This window comes from Narcine bancroftii, chromosome 2 (assembly GCF_036971445.1).
Source record: "Narcine bancroftii isolate sNarBan1 chromosome 2, sNarBan1.hap1, whole genome shotgun sequence".
Classification (NCBI taxonomy): Eukaryota; Metazoa; Chordata; class Chondrichthyes; order Torpediniformes; family Narcinidae; genus Narcine; species Narcine bancroftii.
Genome location: NC_091470.1, coordinates 151,682,970 through 151,704,616, shown reverse-complemented (window position 1 = coordinate 151,704,616; position 21,647 = coordinate 151,682,970). Strand labels below are relative to the sequence as shown.

The 21,647-nt window shown below is 45.0% G+C and overlaps 1 long non-coding RNA gene across 1 annotated transcript; it reads right to left on the bottom strand.

Annotated features, from left to right (window-relative positions):
• Window positions 1-17,306: 17,306 nt before the first annotated feature.
• LOC138754379 (uncharacterized) lies at window positions 17,307-21,433 on the bottom strand. The gene is made up of 2 exons (XR_011351729.1): window positions 19,505-21,433; window positions 17,307-19,178 (listed from the first exon to the last, which is right to left on the bottom strand). It is a non-coding gene; the product is annotated as an uncharacterized lncRNA (long non-coding RNA).
• Window positions 21,434-21,647: the final 214 nt, after the last annotated feature.

The following is a 21,647-nucleotide window of genomic DNA, read 5'->3' as shown; positions in this document are numbered from 1 at the left end:
TGTGCATGTATGTATGTGTGTCTGTGCGTGTGTGTATATGTGTAAGTGGGTGTGTCTGTGTAATGACTGTGTATGTGTCTTTATAAGTGAGTGTGTGCGTCTGTGTAAGTATCTATGTGGGTGTGTGAGTGTGTGGGTATGTGTAACTGGGTGTGTCTGTGTAATGACTGGGTGTATGTGTCTTTATGTGAGTGTGTGCGTCTGTGTAAGTGTCTATGTGTGTGTGTGAGTGTGTGGGTATGTGTAAGTGGGTGTGTCTGTGTAATGACTGTGTATGTGTCTTTATAAGTGAGTGTGTGCGTCTGTGTAAGTGTCTATGTGGGTGTGTGAGTGTGTGGGTATGTGTAAGTGAGTGTGTGCGTCTATGTAAGTGTCTATGTGTGTGTGTGTAGCTCTAAAGCTACGGTTGGATGAGATTGATCAGAGATTTTATTTCCAATTTCAAGGAGATCTGAATGGAGATTTCCTTAATATACCAACAAAAGTGAAAGTACTTCGAGGAATTGCACAGTGGATACATACACAAATGAGGAAGTAAGGAGATGAAGTGAAATCGGATGAGCTGAGCTAATAAGAATCATAAACCGCCAGCTGTCTAACTGGGCCCTGTAGTGTTTCCCTGCAATTTGAGTGTAATTACACGGTCACCTTTGGTAAATTATACCTTGCGCCCTCGACTCTGCTCCCACGCCGCTGAGTGTATATAATCGGTACTTAATTCCACATTCCCTCCATCTCCCACCCCACTCTGCATCCCCTCACTGGTGCACAAACAGTGCCAACTGCGACAACAACCAAAGAAGCAATCATCCCCGAGGCGCCTGAGACCGTTGATGCATCAAACCGAGGCCGACTTACAGCAGGAGTCACAGGACAACAACCGGATGAGTTGGGACTGGTACGTCTCCCGTCCTCAGGGGCCATCAGGTCCGGTTAGATCGTCCGCCGCTAGTTCTGCTATCTTAAACAATCATTGCTAGCGCTACAAACACTGACTATGGACGCAGTTCTACAGCCAATGATCGATACATTTCTAGGTTTCCAGAACATTTGAACAAACGTTTCCATACAAGTACATGTTTCTTAGAATTCTCTTGGGATTCGTTAACCAGGGCCGTGCCTCTTACCCAATGGTTAAAAGTATTTCACTGTCTTAGTGAAGTTGTTGTTCTGCCTAATCACCTTTGACCTTGCTGGAATCACCTTCGACCATGGAACTTTCTCTGCTACACTAATTTGGTTACTACATTCTTACATTCTCAACAAAGTACCGCAGAAACGATCTGGGAGAGAGCACCACAGACACTGGGATCATGGGATACGGTACTACCGACACTGACTGACCTGGGAGACCGCACCACAGACCTTAACATCGTCCTTCTCCCAAGGAAATCAATCGTTTCCAATATAAAGTCAGAGTTCGGCATCTCATAGACGACTCTCGCTCCTGACACTTTTATCTTGACAGCGGTGAGTTCGCGTGTTGGCAGTGGATTCTTGTTGCTGTGAACTGAGAGCACATTTTCTATCTAACATGTCATAGTGGTTCTAACCTGGAATCTCCCACCTTTCTAATGCTTCAGAGATACTTGCCAGCGTGTTTGGCGTCCAGTGCAAGAACAAGGTTGAGAACATTCTTTCATCATGTAGTCCGTTCATGGATTACAGGTAAAAAACGAGGTTGAAATGTTTCTAAAAAAACCACGAATTTTCCAATGGAACATGAAGTGGGGGGGGGGGGGGGGGGAGAGAGAGAGAGAGAGAAAGAACCTATGAAAAATAGCGTGAGGTCGTGAATCTGGTTGGGTTCTTCTTTTAAGTAATTTGCCCCGGTGCTGCATTGGACTCCTCCTTGAGGAGTTTAATAGCATTCCCATCAGTCCTGTTCTTTTAGTGAGTTATCTAACCAATTCTCTCTCAGCGGGGCCTGAACCTGAGTTGACCGATCGTCCAGAACACTGTTCTTTTCTGAGGAATCAAATTCCATTGTTGTCTTAGCTAAATCGCACATTTGGCCTCAAATGGAGTAACCACCTACACTCAATGGCAGTAACTGATTCTAAATACTGATTTTTCGGGTGGGGTGGGGTGGGGGGGGGGGTGATGCCCACGGATCTCAGATCATGGATTTATGTGGAACAGCATTGCTTTCTTGATTCTTTCGGTCGTTGGTACTCTCATCGGATACTGATACCGATCCAGTGTGCAATCGGTATCTTCCACATGGAGGGCAGCGATTGGGAAATTCTAGCGTTTCAATGAGGTTTACACTTCACACACAGGATCTGAAGTGAACAATAAAACGCACTGGAGCACAAGAAGCTTTTTTTTTTGGAGTATATTGATCAGGGGCACCCCGCTGCTCGATTGTAGTATTTCATAAACTGTTGAAAGGCGAAGAGTTGGTCAGTAGGGTTAATCATTGAGAAGTAATATTCATTCATCGCCAATTCCCACTTCCTCTCTTTTCAGCTGTGCTTATCACAGAAACAAAGGGCTCCCAATTAGAACTGAAGAACACAAGCATCACTTTTGCTCTTCGTGTCGAAAGGGAGCCCTGATGAAACCGAGGACTCCAACCCACAATCTTGGCTTCTTTTGTTATTGAAGTTATGTTTGCGCACGTATTCACGGAATGCTCGGCTACTTGCTCGCCTTGCCCCCTCGGATTTCATCCACGCCTCCTAACCCGACAAAGGGAGCTCTTCCCATTGGCGATTTCATGTCGAGATCGAACCCTTTTGCATTTGCCGTCTGTGTTTTAAACTGCCCGGTCCCAAATCTCTGGGATTTCTTCCCCTAACGTTCCCTCCAAGTCTCGACAACCGACCTCACTATTCTCCTTGTATTGTGAAACCCCTCCATTCTCTCCTCTGTCGGGCGACGCCTTACAGGTGCCTTGTGAGTTTATATGGGGTCTGGCAGCTGGTGTGCAGGATGGAGTGAACGGAAAATCTAAATTATGTGGGGGACGATAGGAAGAGTCCCGGAATGAAATTAGAGAGGATCTCGAATTGGAAGAGCGTAAACATTACAAAATTGCTGAGAGGGTTAAGAATTACGAATGTAGGGAAGGGGAGAAAATGCCACTGTGTATATTCAAGAGGGAAATGTTTGTGTGTATTTTGATTAATATGGTTCAGTGTAAAAAATAAAATTTTTAAAAATTACGAATGTGTCTGCGATAAAAGTGTAACTGACCCACTAGCAAGTGTTCAAAGGTCCCCTTTTTCAACGAATCGAGTGTTCTCAAAGCTTATTTGACACAAAAAGCAGCATTCCACCGCCTCCCGGAGTAACCGTGAATGTGGGCTCGGCGGTGGGAACCATCCTTCAGGCCAGTGGAATTGGTAAAGAATACACCCCCTCCTCACCCACTGAGGCGCCAGCTCCATTGAAGACCCTCCTGCTCAGCTATGGCAGAGACTACGGGCAGTAAACGAACCTGATCCATATCTCGGAACCAACAGAAAAGGGATGTGAGCAAAGTTACCTTCATCCCAGCCTTGAGCACAGGATCAACATTCTTCCAAGCTCAAAGAAAGCAGTGGACAGGGGATGAATGTGGAAGAGAGCTGGGAGAACTGAAGAGTAAAAGGTGCAAGGCGTGGAGTTACCATTTGACCCATCTCCAATTCAAAATTAGATTTCAGATTTTTTTTTTGTCAGAGTACGTACATGAGATCACATACAACAGATTTTCCTGCGGGCGAGGCAGAATGGGCCACTTATTGGTAGTGTAAAACTATTTGACGTATACGTGTAAACAATTAAAGAAATGCAAAGTATCTGCAATGCAGAGAGAGAGAAACTATCAATAAAGTGAGTCCCTGGTTGAGTTTTTTGTTGAGGAGTCTGATGGTGGAGGGGGAGCAGCTGTTCCTGAACCTGGTGGGGAAAGTCTTGTGGCACCGATATCTCTTTCCTGATGGCCGTAGTGAGAACAGAGCGTGTGCTGGGTGGTGTGGATCCTTGTCAATTGCTGCTGCTCTCCGACAGCAGTGTTCCCTGCAGATATCGCCTATGGCGGGGAGGGTTTAACCCTAATATCCTGTGCACTACCTTTGGGGAGGGGAGCTGCATAGGCTCAGTGGTGAGAGAAACAGAAGTACCTTCATAGAAATTGGTCGAGACAAAAATTGAGAACAAAGACCATTTATTATACAACAATGCAAAGTTGGGTGCTTTCCCCTTACCCTGGGAATACACACACATACTGGGGCTCACCCAACTTTTATACAGTTCATTTCAGTGTAGAGATACCCTCCTCCCCCCCCCCCCCCACCCCCCAACATTCTTCTGCCTCCTGGATAAGTTTGGCATTAGGCAATCCTGTCTGCCTACGTGCTGTTTCTGTGAACTTGAAGGACCAGGGGGCATCCTGTCTGTGTCCCATCATGTCATTGTCCTTATTCACCTGCCTTTGTCCTTAATCACACCTTTCCAACCCTCAGGGCTTACTCTTATATGCAGAACTTACTAATTCTGTCTAAGGCTTACTAATTACATATGCAGAACTTGCTGACTCTCTAAGGCTAGAAGACCCTTATCTTATTCAGACTAACTTCCTACATTCTATTATCTACCCTTATCCTACTAGCTTTATTCATTACACATATTTTCATATTAGTTTTACTCATCTCTCACAATCCTCACTTTTCTTTTAGCTACGCTTCGTGAATTCTCAACTGGAATGTATTACTTGTAAACTTGGTCTTTTTCCCAGCGAGTCAGTAAACGAACTGCAGTCTCAGCATCATCAGACAGAATTTGGGAAACATACATCCTTTGAGTTAAAGTAATCTGACGAGGGGTCCGTTGAATTAAATACTGCACACAAGTCTTTAGGCAGGGGAGCACCATAATGGCCAGAATAGCGAGTCCAGCTGCTATAAGGGCTGTGGGTATCAGACTCCAGTTACCATTAAAAAGTCTAGTCCATTGCCAAGCCTGAACCTGGGCATGGGAAGATTTTCGAACTCCTGAAGAAGTGTCTTTAACCGCCTGACCGTTGTGAGCATTGTCATTAACCAGTCTTTCACAAACGCTGCCTTCAGCAGCCAACGAGTAATCGAGAGCCAGGCGGTTTTGTTGAATTGTGGCTCGTATCTGTCCGTCTTTCTTCAGCCCATAAATTCAGGGCCATCACTGTCTGTTCGGTGATGATCTCCAAGGCTGAAGTCTGATTAAACGATTTAAATGCCAAGCAGCTGTGGTGTTCTGGAGTAGCTTAAGTCGTTTACAACTGGAACTCCCTTTACAGTGGTGGTTTTTTAACATTCCGAATGTCTGTGTGACCCAAAGGATGATTTACAGGAGACCAAGTTGGGGAGGGGTGTTTGTCACTGAACCTGTGAGTTGCAGCCTGTCTGTGAACATTAGCATATGTATTCACTCTATCTCTGCTACGTGTACAATCCTGACTAACATTCTGTCTGTCATTGTCCCACTATCTTCTTTCTGTTATCTCTTTAAAAACTCTTTTTAATACCTGCAGAGGCCGAAATACAAACCAAGTCTAGTCCCCTCGGGCCGTTCTGTTCCCCTGGTCCATGTTGGGATCCGATATTAACCCATACTAAATAAGGTACCCCACTATGACTATACTCTATACCTGCGCCCTGTCTGCATTCTAAAGGTAAATAATTGTCACCTCTGCTGCCCCTATTCCAGGAGGACTTAATACATTGTGAGCAATTTGGTGATTTCCCAAAAATTGGGAACCAACAAGTAAACAAAACAGCAAATGGTAAAAACAACATTACAGCACTTTTTCCCGGCATAGTGTAACTTTCAGATCAGAAGGATGAAGGAATGCACGCCAGGTGGAGGGTAGATTATCAATGTCTTTATCCGTGGATCAGCAGCTTGTTTAATTCGTTCTATGTGAGTCCACCCCTTTTATTTCGTTCGCACTGCAGTGTCTGTAATCAAAAGTACACAATAGGGGCCGTCCCAGACAGGTTTTAGTTGGTGATCTTGCCATACTTTTACATATATCCAATCACCAGATTTAATAAAATGAATAGGATGCTCCAGGGGTGGGTTTTGAGCTAATAAACCCTTCCGTTTTAATTCGTATAGAGAGGCAGAAAGTCCCTTTAAATATTTGGATATGTACTGGTCGTTAGCCTCAGGGGTAGGGGTATTAAAAGGTGACATACAAGGTTCGAGTAAACCATCTTTCACCAACTGGTCAATTACTGGCTGCAGCCCCTTTCGGCCAGCCATCGGAATTGGATACTGCTTTCGTCTAATTACTTGCTCAGGATCTTTTAAAGTAACTTGCAGGGGAGGAATATCTAACACTCCTCTATTGCCTCTTTCTGCCCATACTCCAGGATTTATTAGTTCCCGATCCTCCTCGGTTAATACATACAAATGAACCCCGATGCCTGATTCCTGTGGTCTGGTGCCGATAGCCAATTGGTCCTGTAAATCTCGTCCTAACAAACAAACTCCAGCTTGGGGAACTAGTGGAATGTCCTCCGTTACTATCTTCTCTCCCATTTGTATTCTTACATCCCTTAATGCAGGGACCGTAAAATCTCTTCCTCCTACTCCCCAAATCATCACGGTCCCCTCTATCTTAACACCCTCGGGTGGTTGTAAAATACTAGACCGGGTTGCCCCAGAATCTACTAAAAAGGTCATCTTGTCACTGTGGGGTCCTATGCTTAAATTTACCAATGGTTCTCCGTGCAGCCCCACGGTGTGTATTGACTGAGAACCGTGACCCCCCCTATTCAGAATCTGCTTCCATCAGTGCCGTAAGATCGCATCTCCCTGGCTCGCATTGGGCATTCTCTCTTAAAATGTCCCTCCTTTTTACAATGGTAGCAAACTAATGCTCCTGTTTCCCAATTCCTACCGGGATTACCAGGAGGTCCCGGGAACGGTCGTCGTCCCCGGAATTCCCCTCTACCCTTGCCCCTACCCCTACTCTGGTCTCTACTCTCCCACTGCCTGCACTCCTCCCAATGTCCAGGAGCTGGCACACAGCCCCTACCCTTTCCTTGCTGTCCCTCCACCACTTCCTTGACTGCCTGCATCAAAATCTTAGCCTTTCTTTTCTGTTTATCCTCAGACCTCTGGACGTATGCCCGTTGTGCGATCTGTAAAAGCTGTGTTATTCCCTGTTCATGCCAATTCTCAGTTTTCTGCAATTTCCTTCTAATGTCTGGGGCTGAATTTGTAACGAAGCCCGTTAATACTAATTGTTGACCCGCTGGGGATTCTATATCCAGACCTCCATATTGCTGTATGGCCGTACGCAATCTATTCAGAAATGCAGAGGGGGTCTCCTCGGGACCTTGGGGAACCTCAAATGCTTTCTTAAAATTCCGTCCCTTTGGAACAGATTCCTTGATTCCTTTTATCAGATTAATCCTATATTCCTCCATTAATGTGCGACCATCATTAGTATTCTTATCCCAATTTGGTTTTGCCAGGGGGAATTTAAGTTCCCCAGGTATCGCCTCTGGTCCCCCTTGGTGTTCCCTATCCCAGACTCTAATCCCTGCCTGGCGAATCATTCCACGTTCATCCAAAGTGAACAGAGCCCTAAAGATCGATGTTAACTCATCCCATGTATATATATTTGGTCCCAAAAATTGATCTAATTGTTCGGCACATCCCTGAGGATCCTGTATCAGAGAGGTCATTTCTCTCTTAAAGTTACGCACTGTACTAGTAAGGGGCACATTTACGAAACCGAGACCCCCTCCCACGGAAACTTCCTGTAAAGGTCTCATCCAGTTAATTTCTGGCTTATCCCCTCCTTTATAATGTCTAGATTCCTGCTCTCCGGGAAATGTATCAAAGGGTTCTGCCCTTCCCTCCCGGAGGGTCTCATACTGTTTTGAATCAAAGTCTCCTCCCTCTCTTTTCAATTGAGGTGGTAATCTAGTACTTTGTGAATGGGTCATCATACCACCCCTACTTTCTTCTCCTTTCTTTAGTTGTGGGGGAGGAGGGGAAGGTGAAGGGTAGAGCATAGGAGAGAGGGGAAAGATAGGAGCCGGCATAGGAGGAACATAAGGTGGAGAAAGGGAATGTAACACATCCCATCCTTGTGTTTCATGGACAAAAGGTTCCTCATCGATCTTGTCCTTACATTCCTTTTCATTCAAAACCAGTTGATCAACCGATCCACTGAGCCAGCAGGCTGCATATTCTCTGCTCTCAATGTTATCTCTTTGATTTTGATAGAGCCAGATACTCAATGCCTGACACATCCAGTCCTCATCGGATCCGAACTTTGGCCAATATACCGAATTCCCTTTTATCGGGTTTTTAACCCATTCCAGACAGCAATACCTGACCATGGTCTGTTTGTCTTTCCCGCGGGTTCTCCCCGCACCCCAATCAGATAGCATTAATCCTAACGGACTTTCCTTAGTTATCTGATCGTCCTGTCCTTCCCTAGGACTCTCTTCCATGCTAATCACACCTCCCATACTAACAGGTAAGTAAAATTCCTCTTACCGGGATCCAGTAGCTATTCCTAGCACGTTTCCTTAACGTCCTCCCGTCGTTTGTTCTCAATGCCTCTTCTCGGATATCACTCGCTTCATCCACTGACCAGTCACCCGTCGTCCGTGAGTCCAGCTGAATCAGCCGGGGTGGGGTGCACCTACCCTCGTCGTCGGGCACTCTGTCAGTGGAGGGAGTGGGATCCCGGACGAGCCTCCATTTGTTAGAAACAGAAGTACCTTCACAGAATTTGCTCGAGACAAAAATTGAGAACAAAGAACATTTATTATACAACAATGCAAATTTGGGTGCTTCCCCTTACCTTGGGAATACACACATACACTGGGGCTCATCCAACTTTTATACAGTTTATTTCAGTATAGAAGTACCCTCCCCCTTACATTCTTCTGCCTCCTGGATGAGTTTGGCATTAGGCAATCCTGTCTGCCTACGTGCTGTTTCTGTGAACTGGAGGACCAGGGGGTATCCTGTGTGTGTCCCATCATGTCATTGTCCTTATTGTCCTTATTCACAAACCTGCCTTTGTCCTTATTCACACCTTCCCAACCCTCAGGGCTTACTAACTCTTATAAGCAGAAATTGCTAATTCTGTCTAAAAGGCTAGAAGACCCTTATCTTATTCAGACTAACTTTACTTCCTACATTCTATTATCTACTGTTGGAATATAGGGGTTAATTAATCATAGAAAATGTAGAATATATGCTTATGTACTATTCATTTTGTATACATGAATCCAGTACTATGTAACAATTTAATATTTACCTCATGGTGAAGGGAAAGAGTAATGTAAGTAAGGGACAGCCACAGTATGTAGCAAAGTTGGCTGATTACAGTTGGTTTAGAATTGTCTGCTCCCCAAATACAAAAGAGAGGATATGTATGAAACCATTTAGTAGGAAGGTTAAGGCAAAAGAAGGTGTTGATGAGCACAGGAGACGATGGCCAGACAAGAACAAAGAGAATCCTGACAGAGACTGTCAGGAACAAAGAGAATGGAAACTAATTCAGTAAGAAGGCTAAGACAGAAGAAGGTATTGAGTAGAACAGAAGAATATGGCCAGATGAGAACAAAGAAATAATTAGAAATATCTGGGGTATGAATTGATTTCTGATCAAAACAACAGTATATTCTGGCCTTGAGGATTAAAATGGGAGCTCTACACCCCAGATATCTGCAGAGCAGGAAATTACTTGTGATAAATCTTATGCAAGAAATCTAGCAAAGAAACCCAACTTTGTTCTGTATGATAAGGTTGAGCTATATAAACTGTAGAGACTGGACAGTAGAGGTCAGTCTTGGGGAATAGCTCACTGTGCAGGTGACCTGTGAACTAATGACTGAACCAGAGCTCTGTTAAGCTTTATTCTTGTGCTGTGTAATAAACTGATTGTTGAACCGAATACCTTCTCCTATCACTTCATTTAACGAACACGCTGGACTCAGACGACACATAGACTAAATTAAGGGTAGGGTAAAGCCAGAGTCCGACACTACCCTTATCCTATTCATACTGGCTTTATTCATTACACATATTTTCATATTAATTTTACTCATCTCTCACAGTGGTATTTCTGTCCCAATACCAGACTGGTCAATCCGATCATAAAAGCAAGAAAAGAATTTCAGGTAATGGCTTCGGGTGGGGGGGGTATAAGTTTCTCTGAATTTACGCCCAGAGTGAATTGTTGTTCAGACATTATGATCTTATATGATTAACCCCAATCCTTTGACGGATTAGATTTGAATGAAACAATCCCAGAATATAATTTTCTGCAATTCAGATTTTGCTCTCAAAGAACGAAGAACATAATCATCTTGTGCGGCGGTGACCCTCCCACAGCGGAAAATTGAGCGAAAAATCGCTGTTGCTCAGCGTGTGTGGGTGACAGGGCGGGAAGGAGCTGGCGGCCAATGTCCTAGTGGGAGTGCTATTCAGCGCTCATTTCTCGCTCTGTAGTCATTCGCAAATCCGTTTCACGCTCCGCTCTCAGAGCCAACACCGAGCTAATGATCCCCATGTTCTGACACAATCGCAATTTTCTGCTCCGAAATCGCACAGCGGTCCCCAGCTCCCCGCCACTCTCCCTTCCACAGCGAGCCCAGCAACAGCTCGCCCAACCTTCCTATATCCTGACAGGGCTTGGTTGTGCATTAATGGTTTCCAGTTGCCCGTCAGCATGGTTTGGTGACAAAGCAGATACTTATTTTCTCTACCGCCTGGACTGGTTCATCACTAAATTCCAGTGCATTAAGTCAACATTTGTTAACCCTTTGGACCCCGGCCACTTTTAACATTTCGTAATATATTCTCTGCACTGGGTCCATGAGTAAACTACAGTACGAACATCAGCCTGTAGAAACCAGCTGGTGGTTGAGTATAAACCGATCCCTGACAACCGGAGTGTGTGCACTTGTTGGTAGACACGGAGTCCAACAAAGGTGAGAATGGAGGTGGCTTGAAATATTTAGAAAACAGAACCCTGTTCAAAATAACGGCGGCAATTTCCCCTTGAATGGCGGATTCTCCTCAACCGTTGTTGTTCCGACTGGAATAACGTTAAATGTGGTCAAAACGTACTTCTATAGAAGACGCTTGTTTACACGTGTTTAAAGGGAAACAATTAGCATGTGTATTAAAACCCTTCACAAATCCAAGAGGTCCACACTTGGGGCTTCATGCCCCCTCCCCCCCCCCCCCCCCACCCCCAGCCCCGATACGACTTGGACTTCTCAAGCCCCACGTTTCTTTGTGCAGAGTCAGGGGGGAGGGGGGGGGGGTATGAATTGAATAAGGAGACGCCAGCTGTCTGTGAGCGAAGAAAATCCCGTTCAGATTCTCCATGATACGGCTATTAGTGAGTTCTGTTTTCACACACCACGAAATGGCAATGCTCCCAGAGAGGCTCCGCGTTGACTTGTCCACAAACACCTCTATTTATCATCACTTCACACACAGTGCATTGACCCCCTGATTAATAGTTACTCTTCCCACTCTTTGTAAGGGAGTTTCTATTTGAACCACATAACAGAGGGAGTCCTCTCGGGTACTTCTGCGTAAATTCCCTGTCTATCTGTCTTGGGAACCTGGACACCGTGTGGCAGTAATAAGGTTTGGGAGAGGAACTGAACAACAGCCACATTGGCGCCAATCAGTCCTCAAATTATAATTATAGAACCAGAGAACATTTGCATTGCCACACCAAAGGAGGCCATTCGGTCGATTACATCCAGGCCGGTGGGAGATTTGCTCATCTTAATCCAGCAGTAACTCAGTAAACCTGTTGGTTCTTCATGCAAATATTCATTCCCACCGGGACGTCCAGATCTCGACAAAGTTCTGGGAACCCTCTTGATTTCCCTAATCACCCTACAAGGTACTTTTTAAACTGATGGAAAAACTCAGCAGGTCAAACTTTATGTAGTAAAGATGTTTAACCAGCGTTTCGGCCTTGTGCACTTCATCAAGGAGTTCGGGCGCCTGTCTATATTGGCTCATACCTTCATAAAACACACAAGCCCGAAACATTGATTATGTATCTTTATCTTCGCTACTAAAGTAAACTCTTTGACCTGTTGAGTTTCTCCAATCACGGCTTTTGCAGACTTTCGTCTTTTTCTTTAATGTAGTGGTTTTTGTACCTCTATTGAGGACTTCCATAATTGCATTATCCCCAGATGACGTGTTCCCGTGTTTCGAGAGGAAGCAAGATCAGCCATGGAAATTTTAAGAGTTTCTAGGCCCAGCAAGATCCTCGTAAATATTCTGTGCAATCACATTTGTTCCACTGTGAGGCACAGGTGAAGATTACTTCCACGCTATGTTCATATTAGTCCGGAAAAGGCTTCAAGTGGGATGAAATGGAACTGTTCAATCTTATGAAGGTTTTTTGAGAAATGGGGAAAAGCAGCCTCCACTGAGACATTGGGTGGGGGGGTGGGGGTGTGAGATGAACTCATGGACGTGCTGTTCTGGAAGGATTTGAACAAACACCCGAAAAATAGGCCGATCAAACCCTAGGGTGCAGGGTGCTTGCCCAAGAACCGTGGAGGTACGAATGACTTCCTTTAGCGTTAAAATATTCTTCAAAGTATTCAAAGCAACCTGGGTGAAATTATGCAGAAAATACAAAATCAATTATAAAGTCGATGAGTTAATCATATAGAAAGTTCTCCATTCTCGCTCCAGCAATTCTCCAAACCAATGAACGCTTATTGTGATCGTCTCTCAACAATATCCAAATCCCCATCATGTTTGGACAAAATTCGTAATCCAGGTGGCAACTTTAAATTTCGTTGTTTGCCTTAATTAGTCATGAGTCCAATTCGCTGATTTTAGGCCGTGGTTAAATCACTCTCTTCCCCTCCGTCTCCCACCCTCACTCCCTTATTCTCTCTCTCTCTCTCTCTCTCTCTGCGGGTTGGATGCAGACGGAGAATCACTTTCACTTTCTCACGATTTGAAAGGAATTATTTTTGAGCTTGCTTCTTCTAGGGAAAACAATTACATAAAAGCCGCAATTTGCTGAGCTGAAGCGAATCGGCGGGGCCCCCCGTTTCCCATATTCAATGGGACCCGGCCCCTGCCAACAGCCTTCAGCAGGGACGGCACCTCGCAGCGAGGAGAATCGCAGCAACGCCTCCGTCCCATTCAACTCCCGCCGCCCCCAGTCCCGTGGCCACAGAGACGGACAAGTCGGCAACCACCAGGAACGCGACTAATCGATTCGATACCGCGCGCGCGCGAAAGAGAGAGAGAGAGAAACCCCCGAGTGGTAAAGACGGGACAAGTTTTTTGGGAGCCACTTGAAAGGGGGGGTTGGCACGCGACCGGCCTTTGAAAGAAACTCGAGACCAAACACAAGCTCGATGGACTCTGCCGGAGCTTGTTGAAGTCTGATGAGAGGCAGAAAGGGTCGGTCGGGTGATGAATGGGCGGGGAAGCCCAAGGAGCCGCATTAACATCACACTGAGCGCAGCCAGGAGCTGAAAGGGGCAGCGGCGAGTTTCTGGGCAGCGCCCGGGACAAACACCTCATTGACTTTAATTTTTAAACTATACAGCCGGCCTTCAATCTTAAACATGAGCTGCCTGCCATTGTTTGTGAGCTGATCTAGAGCTGGAGATTAAATATATTAAGCAAAACTCTGGATGAGAGAGTCTCTGCTGAGATCCTGATTGACCAAGAACGTGGTGGAACAAATGGTTGCGATTCCAAACGATTATTGTTCACATTATGAAATTATTAACAGGCAAAGAGTTGGTGGAATTACTCGGTCACTCTCCCTACTCTTTGGAAATAGCTTCTATTTGAACCACAGAGCAGAGGGGTCCTATTGGGTATTTCTGCGCAAATTCCCTTTCCTTCCGTCGTGTGTTGAATGTATCTATATGTGTCTGAGGAACCTGGGTTCAGTGAGGTGCACCAATAACATTTTAGAGAGGAACCGGACCACAGTCACGCTGGAGTCATTCTGGCCCCAAATTATAATGATAGGGCCAGAGAAGATTTGCATTTGCCATTCGGTCCATTATGTCTGGGCGGGCCGGAGATTTGCTCAGATTAATCCAGGACTAAATCATCAACTCTGCGTTCACAGCAATGCAAGTATTTCCTCAATGACTTTCCCGCCATTTTACGTCCAACTCCCAACAAAGTTCTGCGAATCCTTCGCTAATCACTTTACCATGTCCTTTAAATTAATGTTAATGTCTTGGGTTTATTTTAACCCCTTTGCTGTAGGGTCCTGGCATTTTCATCTATCAAGGAATTCCATAATTTCATATACACTGATTAAATCTTCCCACGGAACCCTTTGTTCTAAGGAAAGCAAGATTGTCAGTGTAAATTTTAAGAATCCGTAAGATAAACCATCCATGGATAGAAATGTGGCGGATAGTGGGCTGAGCGTGTGCTCACGGCCTGGTATGTGTACACCAATACCCCTGGCCGGAAAGCCCTGCAAAAGATAGTGGGCACAGCCCAGGACATCACAGGCAAAACCCTCTCCACTGTCTCCATCTTGGTCCTAAATGGCCTATTACTAAGAAATGAAAAGCTGGATAACTATTTATTCACGCCTGGTTTCAAATGAACACAATACTATGTCAAAAGGCAGCCAGATTCCAAACGGGTCGTTTCGGGAAAGGGGCAAGGACGCGATAATGTGGTAGTTTCCTCCACACGGTTATTGGTCAGCTCTGTTGTATCGTGTACTGTTTTCCCCACTCTGCCGACCCTACTCTCAATCCCTCCCAATCTCTCCAGCTCAATTTTAAAGAGTCCATTTAGTTATTCAGCAGACAAATGAAATTTGACCCCGGATCAGAAAGATCTCTCTGTAATTGACAGGGTCTCACAGTGAAACTGACAAGCCCTTGACGAGACTCTGGACTCCACTTGAGAATCAAAGGCCATTTATCTCCCGCCTCATAACACCTTCTAAACTGAAACGATGCTTTCAAAGCTGAATTAGTTGCCATTAACCAAAGGTAATTAGATTCTCCCTTGACCAGTGTGAATGTGAATTCAAATTAGGATTTGAACTCATGATCTCTAGATGAATAGTTCTTTCGTACTAAACCTCTCGTCTGGGATTTCAATAATCCAACAGCTTTATGGTCACTTTTACTGACACCTGCTCTTAATTTTGGCTCTTTTAACAATGACTGTTCCAAATTCTCAAACTTCTTGGAGGTTTGTGAACTCTCATCTTCCAAATCGCTAGTCCAATAACATGAACACATTTATGTAGCAGCCTCGCAGATCTCACCGAATTAAATGCCACAGCTTCTGGAAATCCAAGCCCGCTCCACAGATGCTGCCTCATCTATTAACGGTTCCAGTATTTTGCATTAATATTTGTTGCCAATTCCTCAATGAAGCTAGTATCCGACATTAAATATAATAAGTCCAGATGCCAGACATCTGAAATGAAAAAGTAGCAAATGCTGGAAACACTCAGCAGGTCGGACAGCACTTGTGGAGAGAGGAAACAGTTAACGCTGCAGGTCGTTAAAAAAAAAGCGGGTTGATCTGAATTCCGCTTTTCTTTCCTTTAATTTGTCTAAAAAGGATGAGCGAAGGGGTTTTTTAGTCGAGCAAGCTTTAAGCATGTGATGTATAGTCCCTAGTAGAGTCAAATAAGCCGCCGCCATGCACCTTAGCGGGACTCGCGCGTAAAAACGGACCCCTCACTGCACTATTGGAAGATTTCAAATCTTCACGTTTGGTCAGCAGGACGTGGGACAGGTAAACCTCCCCTGCACCTTCGTATGAAAAGAAATGTAAAGTCTAGCCAGCGTCTTTCCTTTTCCTTCCTGCAATCAATTCACGCTGTTCTTTGTTTATTAATAACCACTTTCTTTAACTGCCCATGGCATAGAATATAAGAGTAGTGGGATTCCCACCGAGGGAAGCGCTCTCATCGCTGCGTTAGATAAATGATGTGACACCAGCAAGGGTATAGAGACGAGGTGGGAAAATATTGCCAGGGCCGGACATTTTTAATTATTGAAGCAATTATTGAAGCTTGTTGGAGGTGTAAAAAATTACAATTTGCCGAGTGAAGAGAGGTTTGTGACCAATGCCATCAACATTGGTAGAAGAATTAGGAAAGAGTGGGGAGGGGTGGTTTTCGCACGGAGGAGTGGGTGTGGAAATTTAAATAGGTAGAAGAGAAAATAACTTTAGTAACTTTAAAGGGCATCTGGGTGAGTACATTATGCTGTAATTCACAAAGATGAGATGAGATTCCATGGTACATTTCCCGATAGACAGACTGTTTCTTTCTGAAGATGCCAATCTTTAAAAAAAAATCAAGTTTGAAAACAAGGAAAGACCGGTAAACCGATTCCACACGTCTCTGAAGGACCGGTAAACCAACTCTGACTCCAAGTCAGACAGGCCGGCTCCGAACCTAATCCTCCGACTTCTTTCATCTGTTGCTTTTTAAAACAATAATCCATTAGTGAAGTCTCTTGGGCACTCTTCAAAGTTTTTGCAAAGGCCTTAGGAGCCGGCCTGTCTGGCTTGAGCAGTGCTCCAGTGTTTTAAATGAGATCTGTTTTGAAGAGTTTCAATGTGATCTACACTAAAAAAAAACTGCCACGCTTTATCTCCCAAAATCATATCTATATACAATATATATTGCAAGATGCAGAAGTTAGGCCCGGCTAAAGACGGGAGGGGAGAGCGATGGAACTATTCGGAGTTCGGAGGACAATGGAGCCGTTTGTGCCGTGTGTAAAGCCGCATTGGCAAAATGGCTGCTCCAAATTCAGTGAAAGGGTTAGCTTGCTTTCCTACTTCAAAGCGTACCGGGCGTGTAAGTTAATGGGGTGTAAATTGGGTGACACGGAGTCGTAGGACCGAATTGGCCTGTTATAGTGCTGTAGGTCTATTATTTTTAATTAAAGAACTTGTTGGCGTGTGACCTTGATCCAGAGCGAGGTTGAATTCTTACAGAAAGTGGAGTTTCTAAGCCTTATTTCATTGCTTTGTTGTCTTGACAGGTGAAGAGTTTAATCCCCTTGATTTGGCCGGGAGACCACCAGGTAGCCCACAGTCCTCTGAGACCAGGGGCCCTCATCATGTGCGGCGGTGTCCCTTTCTGAGAAGGAATTGCTGCAACAAGACGGGGTGAGCGACAGAGCGGGAACATGGGCCGCCGGTGTGGTGGTGGGGCTGCTCGTCAACGTTCGTGCAACGCACATTTTTCGTTCTGGGTCGATGGCAGACTGAGGGGTCGTATTGTTGGTGGATACAGTTTGTGACGGGCGTTTATGAACTTAGATTATTAATATTAACCCTTTCATGTGGAAGATTTTTTATAAGGACAGTCCCAGAATATTACAATATCCAAAACATCGTTTATGTATGTTTACACACTTAAATGTAATTTACTTTGAAACATTCGGATCTTGCATTCAAAACTGAAAAGACCCTCGTCTTGGGCGGCGGCCAAGCGGAGAATTGAGCTGCTGCTCAGTGTGTGTGGCGATAGGTTGATGGCGGCCAATGTTATAGTGGGGGCCCATTCAACATTAATTTTTTTGCTCTCTGGTAAATGGCAAATCTGTTTCACGCTCTGTTCTCATTCTCCAGAACCGTACTAATGATCTCCATGTTCTGACACAATCACAATTTTCTGCTCCGAAATCTCATCGTGGTTCCCAGCTTCCCGCGACCCCCGTTCGATCGCATCGGGAAAAAAAAACTCGCCAGTCAACTCCCTCTGCTCTTCCTTTGAAGGCAGCACCAGTTAAATCTTTGACGTACCTCCCTCACGTGTATGTTGAATAATACCAACAGTTGCAATCCGCTATGAAACTCGCTTTAGATGCGAGGTTGGGGGTTCTTTGGTGTTCTAACCTTCCTAACACGAAAGAACAAATCACAACTTGGTCGTAACTTGGCTTTTCAGATCCTTGGAGGAGGTTAGTTTCTCTTATAATTAGATTAAAATATAATGTGCAAATTTACACGAGAGATTTCGCCCAAACATCGTGATAGAAGATTCTGATTGATGGTTCTGATTGACAGAATCTTATTGGGTAGGTCACGCGAAAGAGGGTCTAGTTCTGGATTTAAAAGCGAGTGACAATCAATAAACTTTTGGAAGATATTCCAACAAAATTACACACTTATACCATAACACTAATATTAATCATTGTTATGTAATGACTTTGTAATATTCCGTAACTAGATGGGTCTGACGATGAGCTGGGAGTTGAGATCACCTTTTGACTCCATCTATGTTTGATTTAACATAGAAGCGAATTTCTGTGCCACATTTGAAACATCTGATCCTCAGCCCTCCATTCTCAGAGATGAACGCTATAGTGGTCAGAAAACGGTAGCAGTTAACGCTGCTTTCTGCACTTCACAAGACAAGGTTGGATAGATGTTTACATAGTTGGGGAATTAAGGGATATGGGGGAAAGGTAGGTCGGTGGAGCTGAGCCTATCACGATCTCATTGAATGGCGGAGCAGGGTCGACGGGCCGAACGGCCGACTCCTGCTCCTGATTCTTATGTTAATTGGTGGAGAGAAAGAATCGCGGATATCCTGCCCCATGTTGCAATTCAGGGAACAACTGGTCCACCACAGGCAGATCAACTCTATTTATCGCAATTGGATTGGTCTGTTCTTTGAAATTGTTCTCTAATACTCTGTCTCTGTCTCCAATATATCCTCCTCGGATGTGGAAGATGTAGATTTGTGGCTGAGGTTCCTTTTTGCCAAGTTTCTGAACGTCAGTAGGGATACTGTCTCGTCCTGTAAACTTGGTGCTTTTTAGTTGGCACATGTCCTTTCCAACTTCTTGTCGGCCATGGGCTGTGAAATAAGAGTCCAGGGTGTGCAGAGTCACCGAGAAGTGTCTGTTCCGGGCACTGCTGACCGCTGATCTCTTCCTGAGAGGTTCGCTTTCATTCTTGTTTCTCATCAATGTGGCTCTTTGATGTTCGGGCGCTGGTCTTAACATTACAGAATCCTTGCTACATGGTTGTAAATAGTTTCTGGATCTTCTGTACTCTTTCTGCCTATCAACTCCTGAAGGTCGTAGGCTTTCTGTTTGATCTCAGCCTTTGGGTGCTTCCATGCACGAACATGTGGGTTCCCATATCTTTCGTTTAGGTAAAGGGACGCAAACTCTGCACGGTGCTCCAGATGAAGCCTCCTGTATATTTGCAAACAAACATTTGTAATTAAGGTTAAAAAAAATTGTCGTCTGCCTTTCTAGCTTCTGTGATTGCTGCAGTGAAACACCTAAATCCCCCTGTATCTCAGTCATTTGTAACGTCTCTCCGTTTAGAAAAGCTGCTTTTTGATTTTTCTGACGGAAGTGCTCGACCTCACACTTTACATTAATTTCCAATGCCAGTCTTTTCCACCTCACTCTCCATCCTGTTGCAAATATCTCACAGCACGTCCTTGCTCTTATTTCGAAATAATAAAACAAAATACAACAACAGCAGTGTTAATTTTCAGATGTTGTACACTTACTAACAATGATCATGTTAGAATGACAGAACGAGGCGGTAGATCATTCATCACTTGTGGTTGGCAGTGAGGGAAGAATTTGAACAGAGCTGGATAGATCTCTTGTATTTTTCACAAACTCAGACACTTTTTGACAGATAAGGGATTGGGGTGAGTGAACTCCATAGGGCGACCCAGCTGTCTGAGGGAAGAAGATTCTCTGCGTGGGCTTATTAGCGTGCCTTCGGGTGCTCTCAGGCAAAGAAATCAAAACTCGAAGCAGTGTGGCACTGCTCCCAGCGAGGCCCCGTGATGGGTTTAGATTCAGATTTATTGTCAAGAGTACATACATGACATCGCATACAACTCTATGATTCTTTTATTTCTTCGGACGAGGCAGAATCACCACTTCTTGGTCGTACAAATCGTGCTACATCACACAGATCTCCTCCACCTTCAACTCAGGGCATCAGCCCGCAGATAAATAGACCATTCGGCCACTCGTCCCCACTCTGAGTTTTATCAGTTGTTTTCATTGAGTATAAAGGAAACTCCTCGGGTCTTTGACATAGTGACAGTCTGCCATGGAATCTAGTTGCAGGGTGTAGGAAGATTTTCATATTCTAGAATGTGAAACAAATTAATAAGAAACAACGCCAATAATCTACTTGTCTCCGGCAGGTCCTGGTATAGCAACAATCAGAGCATATCTTTAAAAACATTGTTCATGGAGAATGACCAATTAAGTCTGAGTCAGCCGAAAGTACCTTTCGTACTGTGGCCAGTATTATAGGGAACAAGATGTTCCCACAATCAGCCATGTAGCCAAATAGAGGCTCAGGATTGTCCAACATTTTCATAACACCCATGTTCTCCTTTGAACTAGGGCTGTGAGGTGGGTCGATTCAACCTGCAGCACACCCTCAGGGCTGTGTGTTAGCCTCGCAAATGAGCGAAAGATCCCTGTGCGTTAAGAACTTCTATCCAGGAACCAGCGTGGGTTGATATCAGTGCTGCCTCATAGTCTGGGCTTGAACGCGTTGAGTAACGAAAATATTTCTCCTCATCTTGGTCTCGCCAGTTCTTATCCTAAAATACACCCAACTCTTGACCCTCCACCCCAGTTTCTTCTCGCTTGGGGCTCTGAGTGGATTAACCATAAGCGACATGAAAAGACATTGTCCAGTGAACATCGAACATAGAAAATACGTATTAACGTATTAGAAGCAAAATTGTGAAAATGTCCATGGGAGGGAATGTCCTGTTCATTATATTTAATGAAATACATGTGTAAACATCACCCATTGCGTACAGCAGAGTGCCTCTCCCGTGTGACTCGTTCCAAGATTCATCACTGAATGTGTTAAATGTTCAGGCTGATGCGCCCTCGTTCTGTTTGATAACTTCACCGACTCCTCATGTTGATCCATTTTTCCTTTGTGCCTTTTCAACACTTTCTCTTTCCAATGGCGTGAGCTGCTTTTATTTTCAATCTCAAAAGGAGCAATTTGCTGCTGAGCTGAAGCGAATCGGCGGGGGCCCCCCGTTTCCCATATTCAATGGGACCCGGCCCCTGCCAACAGCCTTCAGTCGGGGGACGGCACCTCGCAGCGAGGAGAATCGCAGCAACGCCTCCGTCCCATTCAACTCCCGCCGCCCCCAGTCCCGTGGCCACAGAGACGGACAAGTCGGCAACCACCAGGAACGCGACTAATCGATTCGATACCGCGCGCGCGCGAAAGAGAGAGAGAGAGAGAAACCCCCGAGTGGTAAAGACGGGACAAGTTTTTTTGGGAGCCACTTGAAAGGGGGGGTTGGCACGCGACCGGCCTTTGAAAGAAACTCGAGACCAAACACAAGCTCGATGGACTCTGCCGGAGCTTGTTGAAGTCTGATGAGAGGCAGAAAGGGTCGGTCGGGTGATGAATGGGCGGGGAAGCCCAAGGAGCCGCATTAACATCACACTGAGCGCAGCCAGGAGCTGAAAGGGGCAGCGGCGAGTTTCTGGGCAGCGCCTCATTGACTTTAATTTTCAAACTATACGGCCGGCCTTCAATCTTAAACATGAGCTGCCTGCCATTGTTTGTGAGCTGATGTGCAAACATCTGCTGAGGATAGAGAAGTTTGGAATAAAATATAAAAACCGAAGATCTCTTGAAGGTGCATA